The sequence below is a fragment of the Meles meles genome, chromosome 5 (assembly GCF_922984935.1).
Source record: "Meles meles chromosome 5, mMelMel3.1 paternal haplotype, whole genome shotgun sequence".
In the NCBI taxonomy this organism is placed as follows: Eukaryota; Metazoa; Chordata; class Mammalia; order Carnivora; family Mustelidae; genus Meles; species Meles meles.
The window spans coordinates 147,459,361-147,482,514 of record NC_060070.1 but is presented as its reverse complement, the minus strand read 5'-3'; positions in this window follow the sequence as shown (position 1 = coordinate 147,482,514).

Here is a 23,154-nt window from a genome sequence, read left to right as displayed (position 1 = left end):
AGGAAGATCCATTGGGCATCTGTTACTGACCAGACCCTGCCCCAGTCCCTGTGGTTATGGCAGTGAATAGAATATAGGAACACGCCAGTCTTCCTCAGGCGTACACTCAAGCCATGTTTGCATAGATGAACCCTAGAGAACATTCCTTCTTGATGGCTTAGAAAGTTACTCAATGAAACGAAAGGGAAAACATATATATGGCCTGCTTTCACGGAATTCCTTCAAATGGTCAAAGTCCGAGCCAGATTTTGTAGAGGCCTGGAAAATGTAGAGGCCTGGATTGTCACTTGACCCATTAATTTCCCTTGATCTGCCTCAAAGCCATGAGACAGGGTCCTTACGTTCGCATCACACCACTAAGCCCACAAACTAACATACATCCCTTGGATGCAGTGCACAATTATCCTTCAAAACAAAAAACCATGTTGGGAAAGTACATTTGAGGGGGACATCCTGCACCACTGTCCAATACTAACAACCACTCCACGTAGAACACAATCTTCAAACTCCTTTCATGTTACACGCGGTCTCTTTCGAACCCTCGGAGAGCACGTGGAGAGTTCAGAGCTTCTCTCTCCTCTATAGACTCCTACATGGACACTCAACGAGTTTATGTCACTTGCCTAATTTCACACAGCTGGTAAATTGCAAAGCCAGACTTAAAGCCAGAACTACAGACTCCAACATCAAGAGTTATGCTCTAAGAACATGACAGCATCGGAGGGCGCCTGGGTGGCTCAGTCGGTTCAGCGTCCGACTCTTCATCTCAGCTCAGGTCTTGATCTCAGGGTCGTGAGTTCAAGCCCTGCACTGGGCTCCACACTGGGCATGGAGTCTACTTATAAAAAAAAAAAGAAGGGGGGGGGGATGTACAGCTGAAAATGGCATTGGAAATATACAGAACACCCAAACTCAACATGATTCTCTGGTCAACACAGTCTTCCTTATTGACACACAAACACACACACACACACATGCACACTCCCACGATCTAGAGACCCCCAGGCAAACCCACCAGTTACTAGAGACGAAGAGGACTGTCTCTGTAGCAGAGATTAAAGCTTCCTGACAAACTGTGCTGTAAGTAGTTTATGTAATGTCCACCCTCACTTCTGGATCACTGAACGTGATCTTTCCATGTAACTATGTGGTCAGACATGGAAAACCCCATCTGCAATCTCCTGGAGGATCAGGACACACACGCATGGCCACACTGCCCATTGATCTCCAGCCCTCACTCAGTACATCTCCTGACGAGTAGCAAGAGGGATCAGCAAACACTGCAGGAATGAATAACATTGCTCCACGAGCAACTGCGAAAATGAGTTTAAGAGCTTTGGTTCATTTTTCTACTGTTTCTCTCCAGTCTCCTATTAATTAATTTTGAGCCACTTAAAGGCAGAGATGCTCTCTGTCTTCCAGTATAAATCATGTGCAGAAGCCCAGATGGTGTCATGTTCATGTGACATGTGTGTTGCATCAATATTTGCTCATTGATTTGTTGCTCGAACACCACTACTGACTCATGGTTTTCTGGCAAATCAGGCAATTTTAGTAATTAGCGTCTGAGGTGGGAGAGTGCCTTTTTATTAAAAAAAAAATTAGGGGTGAACGGGAAGTATGGAGAGTGATACCAGTCTGCTTGGAAGGATGCGGGATACGAATAGATCCTAGCCCTAACAATGGAAAGCAAGAAAAACTCCGTGTAGATAACATCTGAACGTAGTATCACTTTGTTTTTTGTTTTTTGGTTTTTTTTTAACATATACACACACCCCAAGGAAACATGCCAGGAAATACAAGTGCCCTCAACACCTCCAGGAGCCTGAGGAACCCCTTTCTGTCCACTCGCAATGCAGAAGCATCAACTATGGCTTCAGGAAAGGAAAGACGCTCATTCTCCAGTCAACAATCACAAATTTTAAAAAATGTTCTGAACCAAAGTGCACACACTCAACATGTCAGGTCGAAGGAGAGGTTTTCATCAGTAGAACATCTGATGCGCTGAAGACGAAGGCGTTTTCTGACAGGGGTGGGGGGATCGGGATGAGCAGGAACGGTGAGGACCACCCAAGTCAACCTCCCATCCCGCAGAAGAACGCCTTTCTGGACTTACCACTGAGATCTTCAGGAAATGTATTAATTATAATTAGCCCATGTTTCCAAGTCATAAACATAATTTTCTTTGATGGTAAGGAATTTTCAAGTAGTTCAAGATCATGCTTTTGAATCAGAATTTTAAATGTAGTGAACTGTGATGATGTTGTCCTAGAATACGGAGCCAAATGTAAATAGACCACAGGATATGCCTGGGAAGGGACACTTAAAAAAAAAGGCGGGGGGGGGGGGGGGAGAGAAAGAAAGAAATCCTTGATCTATTTTACTATCCTATATTTCTCCTAAGACATGCTCAAAGAGAGCCCATGTTGATTAGAGAGTTGGGATTTGTGCGTTCTGGTTATCTGAGGTTTAATTTTAGCTTCATTGAGAAAAATAATTCGATATTATGAGCTCAGATTGCCGCCAAAGGCAATGATGTTGTTAATGCTTAATTGAAAACTCTTCTGAATTATTAATAGCATAATTTCTGCCTTCGGATAAATATTTATTTCAACTGAAGCTTGTCCAATGTAAAATTATACTGCCATGACAAACTAGCCCAGTCTTAAAAGGTACGGTAGGTTTACATGGTTTCATACAAGAGACACAGTGCTGAAAACTACGATATGTATAAAGTCTTTTTTATAAATCCCATCATGGCAAAATATTCTAGGTGAATCTGTCTATCTGAAGAGTCCCAGAACGCTCAGACCACAGTCACCGATGACCACCTCCATAACATTTCATTTGTACTTCTAAATCTTTGACTCTCTCCTTTTCCAAGGAAGAGCACTTTACAGGCTCTCTTTTCCAAGAACCTCTTTCAAAAGACACAATCAAAAAGCATGCAAATGGTAAGCAGTCCCTACCCCGCAGGGAGCATAGGTTCCCATCAGCCAAATGCAAGTACGTGTATATAAGGTCAAAGCGATACCCAAACAACAGGGCCCCAGCACACTGAGCAAAGGAGGGGCGTCAGGAAGGCCACAGAGGCAGCAGGAATGAGCACTGAGATCACAGTGTGGCAGATGCTGTGTCCACCACCCAGAAATCCCGTCCGGACCAAGACACTTACTCCTCTGCGCGCTGGAAAAGTATGAGAACGGGGCCGCTCCAGTCCTCCTGAGTCCATGTCTCCAGACATAGAGGCCCCACACAGGCAGTCATTCCTACAGGCCCAAATTTTCAAAGCCATCCCTGCCAGACTTGAATGTGTACTTCCACTTTTTATAAAGGAGAAGTATAAAATGGCACCCAGCATGTAGTTTAAAAGTTAAATGTTTGAGACACGGACGAATGATACAAACTCACATTTGGGTTCCCCATGTCATTCTTCTTCCTTGTGGGTTCAACAAGCCCAACCCAACAAGCCCAACCACTCACTTTAGCTAAAAAGATGCAAGCTCCCCTTCCCCAACTCCCCGGCGACCACTGGCTACAAACACCACACCATAACCGCCAACGAGTCCCACCTCCTTCATCTCCAGATGCTTCTCCCATCTTTCTCTCCCTGGCCACACTCAGTGTCCCTGTCCTACTTCAGCCTCTCCACCGGGATCCCGCTGGATCCCCTACTGCAGTTCTGCCGTTTCTCGATCCCTCTCATCCTCTACCCCACTGGAAGGGTCATCGACTCTCATACACTCCTCAACTATAAATATGAACGCTAGTTCAAGATCTGACCTTGGCTCTGCTCTCCAGCCTTCCCTCCCACCACCCCCCACCTTAGAGCTTGCCAAAACTTGACGACCGCAGTCACCTGCCTGTCCCGGACCACCCCTCTGACTGGGAAACACGCCCCTCTTGCTAGACTGGACCTTAAAGAATAAGGTAGAGTTAAAGTCAATAAGAAGGTTTTCCCAGAAGTGCCCCCTGGAATGGATTAGACTCCCACAGCCCTGACCACACTGAACCGAAAGCATCTCTTTCTGCACCTGCCGCCACTAGACCCCAAACTCCGTGAAGGTCAGGACCACTTCATGCACATCTTTGAGTTCCAAAAGGCAGCACAGTGGCCAGTAAATGGGGAGGAGTGGGGGGCTGGACTTAACGTCTTAATATTGCTTAATAAACATTGCTTAATATTTTTATCTATTATTTATTTTTAATTTTAGAGAGAGAGCGAGAGCAGGAATGGAAGGAGGGGCAGAAGGTGAGAGAAAATCTCAAAGCAGACTCCACACTGATACAGGGCTCGATCTCATGACCCTGAGGATCATGACCTGAGCTGACACCAGGAGTGAGACACTCAACCAACTGAGCCAGCCAGGTGCCCCTAATATTTATATAAAGGTGGATGAATATTATTTAAAAAAAAGAAAAAGGAGAAGAACCATACTGACAGTGACCAAAAAAAAAAAAAAAAAAAAAAAAAAGCAAATTTGTGTACAACAGAATGGAATTTTCAAACAACTGAAAATTCAACAAATGCCAACAATATTCCAGCTGCAAATACTTAGGACATCCTACTCTCAGTGCACTGTCTCCTTCTGAAGAATAACATGAAACACGTTATTAACTAGTGCTTATGGCTCTCTTCTCCCAGAAAGCAACAGAAGCAACATCCCAGCGATGAATTTAAATGAGTCTCTTGGCTATCGACTCTGGGACTTTATAGATGGTGGAGGCCTACAAAGGAAAAGTTACAGAATTATTATTCTGGATTCTCTTCTCTCAAGTGTTCCGTCTCTGCTTCCTCTGCCCTTCCCAGAGTTAGAAGACTTAAAATAGAATTGGTGGTGAACGTGGGTGTGAAAGCGAGCTGTAGCCAAAACGAAAGTATTAATCCAAAGGAAGTTCCGGTGTTAATAAGTCCTCACCACCAGTAATACGCCTTGCTATGAAATTTCTAATCATTTTAATTACATATTACTTATGCCAAAAGTAGTGAGAGACAAAAAGGGAGCAGGAGGAAGAGAGAGAGAAACACAAAAAGAAAAGGATTTGGTCAAGTCCACGTGTGCCCGTCTAGCCATGCAGTCATGTGGTTTCTGCTGGACTCTTCCAGAAGGGCATGTCCTCACAAAGCTCCTAGGAGCTCTGGCAGGAGGAGGACGCGGGCAGGAGCTGTGTGAAGAGGACAGGCCCCGAGTTTGGTCGTGGAGTCAGCAGACACAGCAGAGATCCCACAGGGAGGAAAAAAAAAAAAAAAAACCACCAAGGGCAGAAGTGGCCCAACTTCTGGGAGACCCAGTAGTTAGAGAAAAGCCTTTTTTAAACTCAGTGGAAAAGGCACACACAGCAGGCACCAGTGTAATTACCGAAGCCACTAGGCCTGTCTGCCAAGCAGGGTTGATGTGGTCTCTTGACCAGGTTTTATTCTTGGCTCCCGCGGCCCTCCGGTCCCCGTGCACGTCCCGCTCCTACAGAAACGAGCACATGCCGGCCTCGTGCACCGCAGACTCCCGGCTCTCTGTCCTCGGCTGCACGCTGGCAGCTGCTTCAAATGGGACAGCATCTGAGAAATGGACCGCAGCACTCCTACTACAAGTCCTACTGTGGGATCCTTCGAGAATTTGTTTCTCCATTTGCCAAGACGGTTGCGCATCTTCCTACCCAATATACCACAAGCAGGGCCCTGACAATCACTCCGTCCTTTGTGCTGGTCGCCTGCTCTGGGCCAGTACCTGCCACTGTTGGAACACGAGAGCGGGAGGGAAACCGGGGCTGGCGTTTCGTGTTCTCCGACTCTCCTATTCGTCTCCGCTCTCTTCCGTGATTGTGCTAACAGCTTCCAAGTTTCTCTCTTGACGGACCTCTGCGCTCAAATCCTGACCCTAATGGACATTTCAACTACAAACCTCTTAAACTTGCCTAAAACTCCACTTCTGGCCAGCACACTTCATCATCTCCTGGTTTCTCCCAGCTCCCGCTTGGGAGGCAGCCTCGGCTTCCCTCTTCGGTCTCCCATGCAGTCAATGAAGCCATCCTGCCTATACCAGGCTCTACTGACCAACCACAGATAAATCTCCATCACATTTAAGTGCGCTTTCTGAGTCTCTCCCCCTTCCGGGCTCAAACAAGCAGTCTGCACTGGACTGCACACCCACTGTGCGCAGTGTGTAGCAAAAGGCCTTTTTCGTTCCTTCAGATCTCCCTCCAGATGGTGAACCCATATCCCAACTTCAAAACCACTTACAGGGGCGCCTGGGTGGCTCAGTGGGTTAAAGCCTCTGCCTTCGGCTCAGGTCATGACCTCAGGGTCCTGGGATCCAGCTTTCTGCTCCGCGGGGAGCCTGCTTCCTCCTCTCTCTCTGCCTGCCTCTCTGCCTACTTGTGATTTCTGTCAAATAAACAAAATATTAAAAAAAAAAAACCACTTACATGCATCAGACAGGACCTGCCTCCTTATATCGTTGCAAGGAAAAAACTAATTGCCTTTCCGAAGCCACCATAAACTCTTCTCAAGTCAGAGCTTAGATGAAGGGTTCCCATCTCACACCAGCAGCCTCTCCAAGGAAAATTCGAGAATGAAACAACGTATTTCATAAAGCCCAAAAGAAACCCGGTGAGTCAGTTAAATAGTAACAAGTCACAAAGCCAGACTAACCTGGAGGGAGACTTAGAGAAGAAAGTTTTGGTGAGAAGAATACAAAACAAAGTTCCAAATAGTGCAAGTCCCTGGCCAAGGCTGATGGAGGGTCCCTGCAAGGAGGCATCTGCCCAGCCACTCAACATTGGTGTTTTTCAAGCCTGGCCTCTGCTTGCCGAAATAGAGCTCAGGCAGAGGGTGTTAGGAGGAGACATTTCCTTAACCTGGACTTTCAATGCAACTCCAAGTAGAATTTTCCAACAACAGAATGCCTAACTCGAAAGAGCAGGCTTACAGGTTTAGCTCTAATCAGCTTTGTTAGAAGACTATTCCCCAGTCGGTGGCTACATCTGAATGAAGTCCTTTTCCTTCCTATCTTTGGGGAGTGGAATCACTGCTCTCCAGGCCCCACACAAGGGGGGAGGGGACTGCCCCCACATGAGAAGTGTTGATCATAAATTCGGGTGCCACCTGACACCCTAGGACACAGTGGCAGATGGAAGGACAGAGGTGGCAGAAGCTTATTCCTGTCGTAAAATACTTTTTTCCCCGGGGCTGATTACTCAAACTCTAAAGACTCCTGCACCTCCCTCCCCCCCCCCCCCCACCACCCTTCCAGCCCACTCGCATTTTCCTTAGGCTGATTGACTCTAGGAAAACAAGTATTGCATTATGCTTGACTCCCTGGAATGAGATCAGTTCTAGTTTCAAATTCCCTTCCAGAACAACCCCAAGGCCACAGACCCCGTAAAAATCCCAGCTGCTCAACGGTGCAGAAGGCCTGAGCTAGGATGAGAAAGCATTACTTAAGTCAGAATCAGCAAATGTGTCCTAACCCTGGGCCGGCATCTCACGGGTCTGTTCCCAGCGCCAGGCAGGAACACGTCTGTAAACAACCCCGTCTCGGCTCCTCCTCCCGCGGCAGCAGGGCCAAGGCGAGGCGGCCGTGCAGCGTTGCACGGTGATTTTCTCCAACTGGCACCATCTGCGCCTGCCCAGCCAGACGTGCTGACAGAGCAGGCTGCGTAGACCATTACTAATCTACCGGGGTCGGCGGGGTCAGGCCTGCAACGTGATGCCTATAGATTTCAAAGGCCGGCCTTCCTGCATGCCAGCTAATCAATCTATGTTGAAAAGCAAGCACATTTTTATTCTTCTTTTAAATTTCAAAGGAAAAGAATCTTGTTTTCAAGCTCTTTGGGTGAGGATCGCTTGCATGGAATCAGGGTCCTGGTACTGGCTGAGCTGTAGGAGATCCTCCGGGCAGGAGGCCTGGCTTACCCAGTGGTCCTTTGCCAAAAACGGGTGACAAGGCCGGAAGGCCAGCTCTCCTCCCCCAAGGAAAGCCTTCCAAGCAGCACCATAGGGGAAGGCCAATGTAGATCAGGGTTCAAATTCTATGGCAAAGGCACCCCTCCCCACAAGGGGAATCTGCAGAAGGGTAGTAAATGCCAACAAGTATCCTATCAGGACTGTAGCATGTGAGCCTGGCCCATGTCTCTTGGGCTGGTGCATAAGAACATAGCCCCAGCCACCCTCCACCTGAGAATTCACCCATCACCAGGGCTCCCAATGGCTATCAGCAGCTGATCAAGCGCTTACTAGATGCCTACTGTGTGTGCCAAGAGTTTACACTGCCTGGTGCGTCTCTAGCTTCTGTCTCTGGGTAATGGGGATCCTGGCAACAGGAGGCTGAGGGCCCCCTGAACACAGGACGTCAGTCCTGCCTTCAAAACGCTCGGTGGGTGAGCACATATTTATTTCAGGTGTGGCGCAGTCACTAAAAGATCTGTTGGATGATTTTGTCAATACAATCTTTAGTCTGTCAAGACCGGCTACTGTCCTCAATTCTTTACAGATGGTATGTTATTCTAGATCTTCAAGTCCTCTGATGACTCAACCTGCTAAGAAGCAACCAACTGCCACAAAAGGAAGACATCACTACAAGCTCCAGAGAAACCCCGTCTGTATTTACCATGATTAAAGGTTTTAGGAAATTAAGATAAGTGACCTCATCTTCCTCCTTTCCTGAGGAATCAGTTACTTCACTTGGCAGAGCTCTAACTGGGCTAAAAAGGTCATCCTAAGGAGAAATCTGTGGGGCTACAAATATATAATGAATAATCCGTCTAACCCCGATCGTTTTCCTTGGGAGACTCTGGACCTGTGAGGAAGTGGTCAGGGAGGGGCACAGGCCTGCCGTGGGTACCACAGCATCATCCGAAGAGCAGGTTCCATGAGTTTTCAAGCCATTTCCTCTTCCAGTTTTTCCAGAAGGGTAACTGCAGGCTCGGTGGGCTGGGAACTCATGGGCTCCCCCTGGCTCCTCCCCTCTCAACCTTAGCTACCAGCCGCTCAGACCACTCCTCAACCCTTATCTAGTCCACATCAAAGCAGCCCGGCCATCAGAACAACAGACCCTCTCCTCACAGCCTTCCCAGTCCTTATCTGGATATTATAAAACAACCCACGCACACAAAACAAATGGAAACACTTAAAACGAGAGGTTCCCCCTCCATTGTAACTTTACTAACCCATCCTGGGACCACCTGGCACGGAACACTTCATTCTCTGCATAAAATGAACACCTTCACATTCCCGGACGACTCCTGTGGGTCTTTGAGAAACCGACTTTACAAGCCCTAACTTCAACATTAGGCTTTGGGTGTAAAGCTTTATGAGGTCTTTCCTCCACCTCCAGGCCCTGTTCTGTTTTAGGGGCTGGAATTGTTCTAGACACTAGCATCTCCTTTGTTTAAACAAAGGCTGCCCAACATTTTACTTCATTCCTCCCTCCCTGTCTGCTTCTGCGGGGGCAAGAGATAAGAATCTAGACAGAGACTTTCATCGTGTTTTACCTGTAACTTGTCTAAACCACCAACTGACAAACACCAGCTCTGCCTCTAAGCACCAAAGGAACCCAGGGCAGAGAAAGAGCTGCACAGACCTGTGCCTCCGACATAAATACCAGTACGGAAGCAGCAAGTGGAATGATCAGAAGGCAGGATGCTTAGACGGCGGGACGGTAAATCCTTGGCAAGCCTAAAAGTATCAAGTCAAGCAAGAAGGTGGCAAAGTCGTGGCAAAAATATGGCCACGGGACTCCTAGTAAAGACCTCAGCACGTCTTTACTAAGTAGAGAGGACCACAAATCCATGGGTCTCCAACAGCCCAGTTGTCCCCAAAAAGGGCAGCCAGAATAGATGTGGGCAGACTCTTCCACTTCAAGTAGCTCAGGTTCCTGTCAAGGCACCTACCCACTCTTTTGCCTCCTCGGCTTCTAAAGATGTAATCGTCCTTCACTAGCTTATCGCTGAAAGGTGGGATTTAAGTTTGTTTCTATCATCAACACTTTATTACGAAGTGTGGTTATTAAAGCATCAACTTTAACTCTGCATTTATAAGATTATGCTTATGGGTCAGGGGGGAAAAAAGCCCTCAATTTTGAAGATGTAAACAGAAGGACAAGAGGAACAAGGTTCATTTTATTCTCTGTCCTCTGGGATCACTTAGATTTTCTGTGATTCCTGCAGGCTCCTCAGAAACCCAACCCAACAGGAAGCCCCCACCATACACCAGGCACTGGGTAGGGTCTGGGGGTACTCAGATATCACCTTTGCACTCTCCGCATCCTGGGACAAATGGGAAGCAAACACTCAGAAGTCCTCATGGAGAGTTGCTTACATGAGACATTGACACAACAGCCAACCTTCCAACCTTCAGAGAGGGAGGGAAAACAATTGCCAGGGTTAGAACACTAAGAAGTATTTTGGTTTCTGATGAAATGTCGGTATAATATTAAAACCAGGTAAGAGTGATCAAAGGAACCCAATGAAACACTGCGGTCACTCTTCCTTGATGTGCCATTAGCATTTGCCCAAGGGCTGCCGCTGTGACAAAGCAAAATGGCTTGCCCCAGGCTCTGTTCGCAGGAACCACTCTGATTTTGCAAACGTGGTCCATTACAGTGCCTTTTTCTTAAGACTGATTATAGTTCTTCTCTCTATAACCACCTTCTCTACAATGGTTTTAGGAGATCACCATCTAATCACCAATTCTTCGTCCAGGAAAGCACTTCAGAATCCTTAACATGCAAGTCACTTAGGACAAACAGAAAAAACTCTTCCTGTAATGGGGGGAATGGGTCACCAGAGAGACAAGCAAAGATGATCACAAAAGGGTGTGAAAGAGAAACAAAACCAGAAAGGGGTGCTTTTTTTCCTCCTTTTCATCCATGCAAAATGCCAACCTGTAAGAGTAAAAGGAGAAAACTCTTCACTCTAGAACCTCCAACTTCTAACACACAACCCAGACACCAACAAAACACCACCGGACCAAATCCAAGGTTATTCTGATGGGGCTGATTCACATAGCTGACCTTGCACTTGACGGCAATATCACCACATGCCGTAATCCATATTAAAGACGCTGAGGCATAGTCTCTGCCCATAAATATTTTGTTAGTATTTTTTCCAGCTGCCCCATCTATTTCCCCAACCGTGTGCACAGTTCAATAAACAAGGCCATAAATAAAGACCGACTTTTTAAAGAAGGTTCAGAATTATATGCTATTTTTAGACCTTTATTGATCATCCCAGAACGCGCCATCTCTCCATTTATATTGTGGAGTAAATAGCATACTTTCGGCTTCATGGGACTATTTTAAGTATCAACTTTTAAGTTCACAGAATTGCCGAGTCCTAGCATTTCGGAGAAGCTGAGGAGTTTATCTTCCTTGTCACTAATGAGACAGCAAAAACTCAGTGACTTGTCCAATGGCATACAGCTGGAAGCCAACCAGGTTATACCAGCCACGCTGAAATACAGGGACGAAACACTTACATGGGTAAAAATTTGCCTTTTTGGCTACTTTGTACAGCAATAAATTATAAATAATCCAAGATTTCTTTTTAACTACATCCGTATTAATACATTTCAAAATAAACCTATTGCAATCATTTAATGGGTTGGTTAAATGTAATGTTTTCATAACCACCTTTCAAAGCTTAGCACATGTCGAAACTCACTGGACCACCCAAGTCAAAGACATAGTTATGCTATTTAATGTTTATTTGGTTTGTTTCTAAATGTGTATTTAAGTGGCAAAGTCATACAAGGAAGAATTAATGATAATCGATACCAGATCTGCAACCACAGAGCTCTTCTTGAATTTATGGTATTTAGTGAAGTCAGCCAAGGGGGGTGGGGAGTATTTTAAAATGAGAAAACTCTGCGCAGTACTTTCAAAGCAAGTTCCCAGCTATATGCTATATTCTTAAAGCACAATTATCCAAAGACCAAGACATGAAGCTCCGTAAGCTACTCAGGGAAAGGAAAACGTAGACATCTCAGAAGCTGTAGAGAGAGGAAAGGAGATTTAATGCCAGAGAAGAACAGGCTTCTCGCCCATTCTGATCCCTTCATAGCTATCTGTCACAACATCAGATTCTAAAACAAAGTACAAACTTAAAGAGACCCAGCCACAAAGGATGGCTTTACTTACTTCAACATGCAGATGGTTTGTACTCCCAAGGAATGTTTGCAATTTATCTGCAACTCAGAATACAGCTTCTCATAGAAACAGTAATCATAATTAGGGATTAAGATTCCAGCCCAGCCTACAGAGACTTTTTTTTTTAATTCCACATATACCTGAGGCAACAAATGCTCCTCATTTATAGAACCCAGAAGGAAAGACTAGCTAAGGGGTCAAGGCAGTTACAAGGAGGAAAGGGGCTTTGGAGGGACAGAGAGAAAGCCTGCTTTCATTTACTCTTCTCCTGGGGCTTAACATCTGGCTGAAGGAAGGGGCAATCACCACTCTTGCCTGCCTTGCTCTGCCTCCTCTCCCTCCTCTTCTCTAGCATTCTGCCTTCTGGGTCCTCCTCTTTAACACCAGCCCTCAAGGGGAAGAAGAACCAGAAGCAAAAGCGTTGTAATTCCCACCTGGCCATACTTCAAACAGGCAATGAAGCCAAAAGAGCATCCAGGACCCAGGACCAAGGGAGCAGAAAAGGAAAGGAGGGAACCCCAGAGGCCGTATCAGAAGAGGCAGAACAGGAAAATCAACAACACCAGTGTGTTACGCTAAAACACCTCGGGCAGCCCAAACGAAGTGGGGTGTTCTGAGAAAAGGGCTGTGAGAAATTAGGCACACATACAAAAAAGCAACTGAAGCCAACTTTGGTTAGCTCTTTGAAAAAGTAGAAATGGAACAGTTCTTCTCTAAGAATGCGTCCAGGGAACAAAATTAAGAGGAGCAGTGAATGAGACCAACTTAACCCAAGTGAAAGGGGGCTAGTACGGCTTTCACAAAAAAGAAATCATATCACTATTTGGATCCCTAAATCCAGTTAATTGTCTTAATACACTTTGTACTGTGGACTAAACTCAGAACATATGGAGGGTGAGCCATCTACCACAACTGAAAAACTCTAAATCTGGCAGTGCCTGGTATTTTACGTAGTCCCAGCCTAAAATGGTGAAAGTGCCTTTAAATAATCACATTGTGTAACTGCAAGATTTAAATTTAGTACCTTATCAGTAAAATCCATTGCACAGAATCTGCCAGCCAGTACGGTAAGAGACGTCAGAGGAGTTTTGGGGGCAAAGCCAGTTCTCAAGGGGAGTTCTAACCTGGAGAAAGCACCGGGAATCCCCGTCACTTGTGGCATGGCCAGTGCCCCTTCATGGTCTCAGAGCCTATCAAGCAACTGCTCTTAGAACAGACCTATATCCACCTAAAAACTAACAGTCTGGTTTGCGAGCATCTATGACGTCTGTATTAATGCCATGCAATGGGCTCTGACCGGGCTCAGCTTAGGTACCCGCCTTTACATGTGAACTGTGGGGCTCCACCCCTTCTGTCCCTGCCCCAAAGAGGAAAAGACACGTAGAGGCAGAGAAGCTCGCACAGGGGGGCAGCAGAAAGGACTAGCCCGGGTGACTAGGATACCCTCCAGCACCCAATTCTGAGGCCACACGAGTGGCCATTCGCCACGTGTTGTGGAAACCGGTTCAAGATGTAGACTGACACCAGTTAATTCAGCTGTAGCGCCAAAATCCACCTACGCACGACCATTTTGCAGCCCTGTGGCTCCAGCAAATCTCAAGGCGATGAGAGAAACTGTGAGAGGCGCTGGGCTGAGTCAGGAGACCTAGGTTTTGATACTGACTCTGCCGGTTAGTCTCAGGGGAAGGGGCAAATGGCTCCCTCTCCGGGACCGAATGTGCTCATCCACAGAACACAGAGCGGATGCTCCTGTGCACAGAATTCCAGTACATGCAAACCCGAAGCTCCGAGCCCTGTGTCTGTCCCCCCACATCTGGCACGGGGAGCCTCCACGACGTCCGAGCAAACACATTCACGAGCTCCCAAGATTGAATGCGGTGGCAGGAGCCGTGAACCTACTCCGGCACTCGGACGAGACCGACACAAGACCAGCAGGAGCAATGCGTTGCCTGCCCGCCAAAGCATGTGGAGGGACGAGCCTGGAGCTCACTGTTCCTCCAGGCCAAGACACAGGTCTCCCTCCTGTCCCTCCACAAGCCCCAGAACACCGCTGCTGAACGCTGCAGTCACATGGAGTTTCAGATTCTCCCTCCTGTAGTTTAATCCCGTGGCACAGGACTTCCAGTAAGAGGACCGCATTCCACCCAGCAAGCTGCTGCATGAATGACAGCAGCGCAGCCAGGCAGCGGCGTGCGGACCTGTGCGCATGCGTGCGCCCTTGTGCGCATGCGTGTGTGCGTGCGCGCCTGCGCGTGCGCCTGCGCGCCTGTGTGCCCTGGCTTCCTAACCAGGCTCCCGGTAGCTCTGGGGCGGCCATAAGTCCACCCCCTCAAGAGGACTGTCATTTAACAAGGTGACAGACTCAGTGCCAGTGAAGCAACATAAACATTCGTCTGCACAGAACCTGAGAGGGGCGGCCCACCGAGGAGTTCACTTCTTCCATCTCCTGAGCGGGGGACCCTGTCCGGAAAGGCCCTCCCGGAGACCATGCCCAGTCCTGGTCCGCCGCCTCCCCCGCCGCGCCCCGTTCAGCCGGGACCAGCCCCGAACCTGCCCCTCGGGAGAGCACGGACCGCACAGCTCTGCCGCCCTTTCTACCCCACGCCCTAGGGTTGCGTCCCGTGTATTCTGATGCGCCCACGGGAAGCGGGGCCGCTCGTGGCGTGAGATAGAGGAAGGAAACGCACCACCGCACGTACTTTCCGCCGAGCCCCGCATGGCCACCGTCCGATTTAAACGACTCCTGTCGGCCCGAAGGAAGGGGGCAGCTGGCCCAGCGGACGGCACAGCCCTAACAATCAGGGCACAACGACACAGACGCTCTGTAAGAGGGTACCCAGGCTTTGTCGAAACTCGGAAAATGCACTCAGTGGAGAATTGAGCTGCACCTGGAGCACCGCCTGGGCCCGCGGAAGAACGACTGCCCGTTGCAGAAGAGCCGCCACCACGGTCACCCTGCTCGCGCCCTTTCCTTTCTGAACCTGAGCGACTTCCCCTCTCCCGGCCGCCAACCGCTTATCCTCTCTCAGCGTCAAAAGCCGACTACCCCAAAGCTACATTTCTCTCCATGAAGCCAAGTCCTAATAGCATTCCCGAGGAGCGCCCGGCTTCCGAAACGTAAAAGGCGCCCAGAAATCTCAGGCCTCGGAGACTTAACAACTTTGTGTGGTATGGCTGCACGGCCTGCTCTCTTTAACTCCAACTATAATCCCGCTTTAAAATCTTGACAGGAACAGGAGAAAAAGAAAAAGGATTATAGAAATGATAAAAACCTATGGCGCTGATACTTGAAATCCTGGATCCACTTCTCAATTCATTCACAGGCTCTCTGGAAAACGTTAGGAGAGACATGCCGTATCTGTCTCTCCCTTTAAGAGGGAGCTTTTTATTAAGCTGTGTTGACATGGTATCGTATAATGCTCACAGCCTTCCTTAAGCAAATAAGGAGCACGGAGGCTCCTTCAGCTGCATCGTTATGTACGTCTGCCTCCACCATTGTATCTCGTATCTTTTATAGGTCTCGGGGATCTGCCCAACACACGACTGACAACACAAGTCCAATTCTTTAAAAGACACTTCCATTCACGCACAACGAGGCCATCAAATTATCACCAACAATTCACCCAAGGAAACACCTACAGTCGTGACTCGTCTTTACCCTCAGAGAGGACGCACACCATATACAACGGGAAGGAGGGCCGGGGGCTTAACAACCGTCCTACTCCTCCTGGAGGGCCATCGGGCACAGCAGCAGTTCTGGCATGGATTTGGATATGGAATGAATATCTGGTGTCATAACAAAAAAGGGAGAATCTGTGAAATTGCATTTACTGAGTGATAGCATCTCACAAGCAATTAACAGGAAATGGCTTGGCTTTATACACATCAGAGCTACCAATTGCTATTTTTTCAACGCTTTTTCCATCTTCATCGGCATCTTGTGCAGATCCTACAATTTGGGGATGATTTGGAGTTACTAAAACGCTAGGTCAATTTCATTTTTCTATTCTCAAGTTCAACTGTGGCTTATACAAGGCCCTACCTGACACTGGGCAAACCTGTAACTCCCACTATAAACAGAGAGGGCTGGGATCTGTTTTTTTTGTTTGTTTTTTTGGGGGGGGGGTTTTTGTTTGTTTGTTTTTTTGGGTTTTTTTTAAGATTTATTTATTTGAGGGGCACCTCTGTGGCTCAGTCAGTTAAGCATCTGCCTTTGGCTCAGGTCATGATCTTGGGGTCCTGAGATCCAGCTCCAGGATAGGCTCCCTGCTTTTCCCTGTTTATCCCTCTTCTTCCGGTCATGCTCTCTCTCTTTCTCTCTCTCTCTCTCTCTCTCTCACACACACACACACACCCACCCTCGAGTTGGGGGAGGGGCAGAGAGAGACTCTTCAAGCAGAGTCCCCACTGATCATTGAGCCCAATGTGGGACTCCATCTCACAAACCATGAGAGCATTATCTGAGCCAAAAACAAGTCAAATGCCCAACCAGCTGAGCCATCCAAGCACCTCTGGGATCTATTCTTTTACTCACTCTCCTCCTCCCTGCTCTGAGCAGTCCATACTCCTGCAAGCAACTGGTTGGGAGGGAAAGACAAATGTCTCCCTCCATAGAAGGCCATGGCTCCTCTAATGCTGGGTGGTGTGTGAATTTTTCTGAGGGACCTCCTAACTGCACAGCTTCTCTGATGTAGGTCTGACCCCGGCCAGCTCTGACCCAACCTCTTCCACCCACCCCTTGGCTCCCATTACCAGAAGACTGCCTTGTAGGGATAGTCTAACAAGATGGATCAAGACCAGGTACCATTCCCAGTGTTCACTCTTGGAGAGTTCCCATGTCCCTGCCAAACTAAACAAAGAACATGTAAGCTGCTCCACTGGTCACTCCTTCTCCTGTCATGCCTCAGTTCTTTCCTCCCCAACCCAAACAGGCACAGGGAGAGGTAGGCATGTATGTCTGAGCAGACATTCAACCAGAAAATCCCAACACCTTTTTGTATTTGTGCAGGCACCCCCAATCTCTGTGGGTGAGTGTCTTGGAATTTTCCCTCTCACTTCTGATATAAAGCTAAGGAGCCTTCCTCCTCCCTTTCCCAATGTTCTATGCAGACTAGAAACGACAGAGGGTGCAGGAAGGGGGTGGTTTCCTCTTGTTAAACTCATTGGGGAGGTGTCTGGCCTAGATGGGCCTGGCTGTCATCAGACTACGAGGTCTTGAGAGCCTCCTATTTTAGCAGAAGACAGAAGTACCTATTGTAAAACAGCAGAAAAGTCTAACAATTATTACCAACAAGTTGAGTACAGAATCCATCCAATTACTCAGACACTTAAAAATAGAAGCGGGTGCCTGGGTGGCTCAATTGGTTAAGCCTCTGCTTTCAGCTTAGGTCGTGATCTCAGGATCCTGGGATGGAGCCCTGTGTCAGGCTCTCTGTTCAGTGGGGAGTCTGCTTCTCCTCTCCCTCTGCCCCTCACCCCTGCGCATGCTCTCTGTCTCTCTCTCTCTCAAATAAATAAATAAAATCTTTTTTTTTAATAGAAGCAATAATATTAACCCTTGAAAAAAATCTTACTTATGTGATAAGGTCCAGTCTCAGTGAGGCACAAAAAACATGTGTTTTTAACCCTTAATTCTTAATCGCTGTTAACACTGACCAAATCCTTAGCATCTTTATCTGGTCCATTTCACTTTTTCAAACAGATTGTGTTTGACCCACCCCTTAACGTTGCAGTTCTGCTGATTCCTTTATGTTTCTGGTTAGGATGCTGTCAGTTTTCCTGTTATCCAATAATGTCCCAGTATTAAAATTCATGTATCTATTATTTAGAGAGATTACTTCAATTGTACTTCCTATCATTGTGAGCTAGGAATTCAGGGCCAACAAAATGAAACCCATTAACGTGAATTCTAAATGAGGGATCCCATTTCATTTTTACTTCACTTAGGTATTTTTTAGCACGTTCTAAATAAAGTATTTTGGACAAAAGTGTATGGTTCTAAATATACTAAAACAATAGTAACAATGTATTCGTTAGCTTTTAAGTTTCCAAAACCACCCATAAATCATCTCACAGTGCTTTTACAACAATCCCACCTACTAAGACACGTGTTTTTAATCTACTTTTAAAGCTGGGAACATTAAGATACTAAAGGAATTTTTTTTAAGTTATCATAAGGATTCAATCAGGTTTGTTAAGTATGCAGAGGGATGAAACAGGGAACTTCTGCTTCATCTCATGATCCTACAAAATGAAAGAATGTGCTAAATTAGCTGAGAGAACTATTCTGTATGTGGAAGCTGAAGGAACCTGACTGAAGTCCTGTTAACTTCTCAATTCCAAAGAAGCCCCTTATGTTAACTCGCAACCTGAATCACAAGGTATATACTCCTTACTTTCCCACGATTCCACAATATGTGATTTTTTATATATATACAAAATATATATACAGAAATTGTTTCTTTGACTCACTAAACAATTTTGGAGGATGATAAAAAAGCTATTTGCATTATCCAGAATCTTCTAGATAATATATTATCACATTATTTTTTAAATAGAGATAATAATGTAAGGCAAAATGAAAGTTATGTCTCTAAAAGTTTAAATGATTTGTTGTAGTTCTCTCTACTGGTAAGGTCCATACCTGAGCCGCAGTGCCAGGTCTTCTCACGTTAAATCCTGCACATTTTTTAACATCCTAGGTGGACTACTTCTCCCATGGCACTGAGCACATTGCCTTGGACGGGTGTTAGTTAACTGATTTTACAACTTGTAACGTTCTTACACATATTTTTTTTTTTTAAAGAGTTTATTTATTTGACAGACAGAGATCACAAGTAGGCAGAGAGGCAGGCAGAGAGAGAGGAGGAAGCAGGCTCCCTGCGGAGTAGAGAGCCCGATGCGGGGCTCGATCCCAGGATCCTGAGATCATGACCTGAGCCGAAGGCAGCGGCTTAATCCACTGAGCCACCCAGGCGCCCCTCTTACACATATTTTATCTCACTTGATTTTCCCAGCAGCCCCGTAGTGAAGATTAAATAGATGTGATGACGGTTTTTTTCAAGATTGATTTATTGCTTTTTGTGGGGGGTAGAGGCAGAGGAAAAGGAGAGAGAGAAAATCCCAAGCAGACTCCCCACTGAGCATGGAGCCCAACTCGGGGCTCACAATCCCACAACCAGGAGGTCATTACCTGAGCCCAAGTCAAGAGCTGGAGTCTCCACCGACTGAGCCACGCAGGCACCCCTGAGGTTATGTCTCCTCCAAGATGAGGAAATCAAAGCTTAAAAGCAGTTGCTTGTCAAAAGACGTCCAATTAGAAATAGCAGAGAGCACTTGGAGTCTCCTAGTTTCTTTTGCAGTGAACATTTCCTCTAAAGGGGCCCCACCAATGTCCTATTCTGAGCCCCACTGATGTCCCATACCCCCCTACAATGCAACAGATTTCTCACTGTACAGTCTGAGTTCTTACCCTATCGCACAAGAACAAAAAGAAGTCAAGAAGGAAGACTAGCAAGTCAAAGTAGATCTTGAGCTCTTAGAGTCCATGGACGCAGTGAGATTATGCACCTCTGAAGACACAAGAACAAGGAAAGGAAGAGGCCAGCAGCAAGAGGAGAGCTGAAACAATGAGACAGGGTAGGCTGCTGGAGAAGTGCTCAGACTTGTCTGAAGATCGCCAAAGGAGCCCTCCCCCACGGCCTCAAGTTGAGCCCTGGCAGCGCAGAGATCCTGGCCCTCTCCCCAGGCAGAGGATGAAGCCAACAGAGCCATATGCAATGCTGACCTGAAGGACGGGGCCTGTCTGGAGTGAAGGACTGCAACAAAAATCGGCACATGGACATGGCATTGCCATAATGGCCTTGACCTCACGGATACTCCCCAAGCCACTGCTGGCAGCTAGCCTTCAAGAGCAGGTGGGTCTTTCCTGTTTTGAAGGAAGAAGGAAAGACGGTGATTTCCTCATTAGCTTCGTTCATTATGTGTGGCTTCACATCCAAAGCAAAAGCCAAGGAAAGTCGAAAGTCAAAACTCTAGCTCACACAGGGGACACCCCTCATCTTCCTAAGATGAAGATGATGCCCAACGAGGAGGCCTGATGGGCTCCTCTGTGCCTTGGCTGAGCCTCTCCCTCTTCCCTCTCTCAAAGTCACAAGTTTTTTGTGACTCGCTCCAATTTATTCCTAGAAACATTACCAGGAAGAGAAGGGAAATGCCCTGTCAATGTATGCTCTGAGAGAGTCAAGGCTGTGAGTTACACACTTAGAGCCATTACGTGAAATCTAGTTTGGCGTTATTTGCATTGTTATCTAGAAGGGAGTATGTTAACATTGATAAAAATAATGTCTCATGTTTAAAGCGCAAACCTGGAACAAAGAGTTAACTCCTCGTGGGTCTGTGACAGTTACCTGGCAATTCTTTTTACAATGTTAACAACCACAAGGCCTGGTGAGGAAGCTGTTATACCCATTTCTCATATAGGGAAACTGAAGCCCCCAGAAGGAAAATTATTTGTCAAGAGAGGAGAAAACAAGTCTTCAAACCCAAGACTTCAGGGCACATCCCAGTTCTGCTAAATGAACATTGCCTCCAGAAGGAAGCATCCACAACCACGTCAAGGAGAGAGCACATACGTCCTCCCATCAAACACCACTTCACAGGGCCAGAACTTTTGAAGCTTGTATGCTGGTTCAATGTTGCAGCTTGGGAGGCCATAGCCATCTTTTTAAAACTCTGGAATTCGGTAATGTAGAAAGCTAGGCAACCTGTCATTTGAGATTGGCTGCCTCCATTGATAATGGGTCATTGGCAATTTTGCACAGTTAGTTACATGAGCATTCTAAGACCCAATCACTTTTACTGATCTCTGGTCCCCTCAGTCTTCTAACACAGGGAGCAAGAATCAGGAACGTAAAAGTAAGCTCTAAATGCTCCACAAAATGGTCAAATGACTGAAGCATCATTTGCTTAAGGCTTAACCATCTGAAAAGCGCTTACCAAGCTACAGATCCGAAGAAGGATTTGTGCTGTGACCCTACAAGCCGGGGGGGTTTTCTCTGGGATGGAACAGCAGCGATGGCCGGTAAACGTCACAGCACACACGGCAAGGCAGCACGCTCTAGACAATGTGCCAGACCGTGAGAATCCCGAGGGTTCTGGTCCCTGAACCGCTGTCAGAATATACGTCACTTCTACTAATGGGGAAGAATGGACAAGAAAAACGAGACCACTATTCCCAGAATATCACTGCTTTAGCACACTCTCAAAGAGGCATCTGCTTTGTGTGGGAGCTGTGATTCCCCTTCCCCTCCCGCCATCCTCTGATATTCTTGAAAAAATGACCGAAGAAACAATAGCTCCAGGAAACTTATTTTCACAAACCCAACACCAAATGGGGCCTGGCAAGTCTGGGCAGAAGTACGAAGGATAGGGGGAGGGGAGACAGCTCACACCACAGATCTGCTCTGAGGGGGCCTTTGTGGAGACCGTGGGGATGCCCCTTAGGTCGATGGGAAGGTTTATTAATGTCTGTGATGGAGTCATGAAATCATACGACCAAGGCACTTCCAACCCCTGGCCATGTAGGCAACTTTGTTGTCCACACTGGAAGACCTTCCTAGAGGAGGCCCCTCATTTGCTAGGAGGTGGCTGAAGACGTAGTTCTTTTCTCCTGTTCCAATGACTGACAAATCCTTTCTACCATGTTCCTGGTGGTTCCAATGTTGACCCCCCCCCCAAACCCTTACAGTCCTATTTATGAGCATCAGCAGCAAGCTGGTGACAGGGAAAACAGCTCCAGGTGTTGAGGGCAAGATCTCTCCGTGAGCAGCATTTTCCCTCCGAAATATCACATTCCTGAGATACTGTCAGTGAAGCATCCTTAATTTTCTGCAGATTTTTCCTGTCACACTGTAAGAGACTTAAGCTCAAGGAAGAGTCCTCTCACAGATAAAAAAAAAAAACAAAAAAACACACATGCCACGTGGAGAGCCCCATGCAACCCTTTAAGACTCTGACACTCAGACACACAGACCCGGATGGACATACGACTAAGAGCAAGGGACCAGGCTCATGCCCTGTGATGTACAAAGGCTGCAAAAACACACCAAGAAGGAATTTTGATGAGTTGTTCCAGGCAGAGAAGTACTTCTAGTTAAAAATACCCTAGGTTTCAAAAATAGATCTTAAAGATCATTTACTACCTTTATATTTTAAACACACAGGAAGGGAATTTCTGGATTTTTCAAAAGATCAAAACTATTGAAGCACATTCATTTTATCAAAAAATGAGTGGATTTCAGACATTTTATCTTACTTGAGTAATAGGCTTTGATGGAGCTTTTTGGTGCACACATCAGGTTATTGATGTTCTTGACATGGGAACATTTTTGACTAGTGCTTAAAAAAAAAATGCAGAAAATTTTCAACTGCTTTCAGAAAACTGCCCTAAAAAAACATGCAACTAACACCCCTCATAGTCTATGTAGTAGTGAGGGATAGGCTGCGTGGAGAGATACGGAGCGAAGTTGAGTGCACTACACGGTGAGTACAACTAGTGGTTACGGTGGGATGCCATTGGCCAACCTCGGATTGACAGATAAGGCCCGGAGGTGTAAGTCACTCGTCTCAGCTAGGAAGTAAAAGAACTAAGACTTGCTCAGGTTTCTTCTCTCAAAATCCACATTCTTTCCACTGTTTGACTTCTTCCATATTCGAGATTTTTTTTTTTCATTTCCAGTGTGTATAAGAAGATGGACTTTCATTGTCCAGCTAGCTAAGTGGCATTAGCTTGTTTTTAACTACTACAGCTTATGTAATCTTTTTTTAAATTTTACTTATTTAAGGGGATGGGAGTGGGGATGAGCCAGGGAGGGGCAGAGAGAGAGGGAGAAGCAGACTCCCCACTGAGCAGGGAGCCCAATGAGGGGCTCAATTCCAGGACCCTGGGGTCATGACCTGAGCTGAAGACAGGAGCTTAACCGACTGAGCCACCCAGGCACCCTTACAGCTG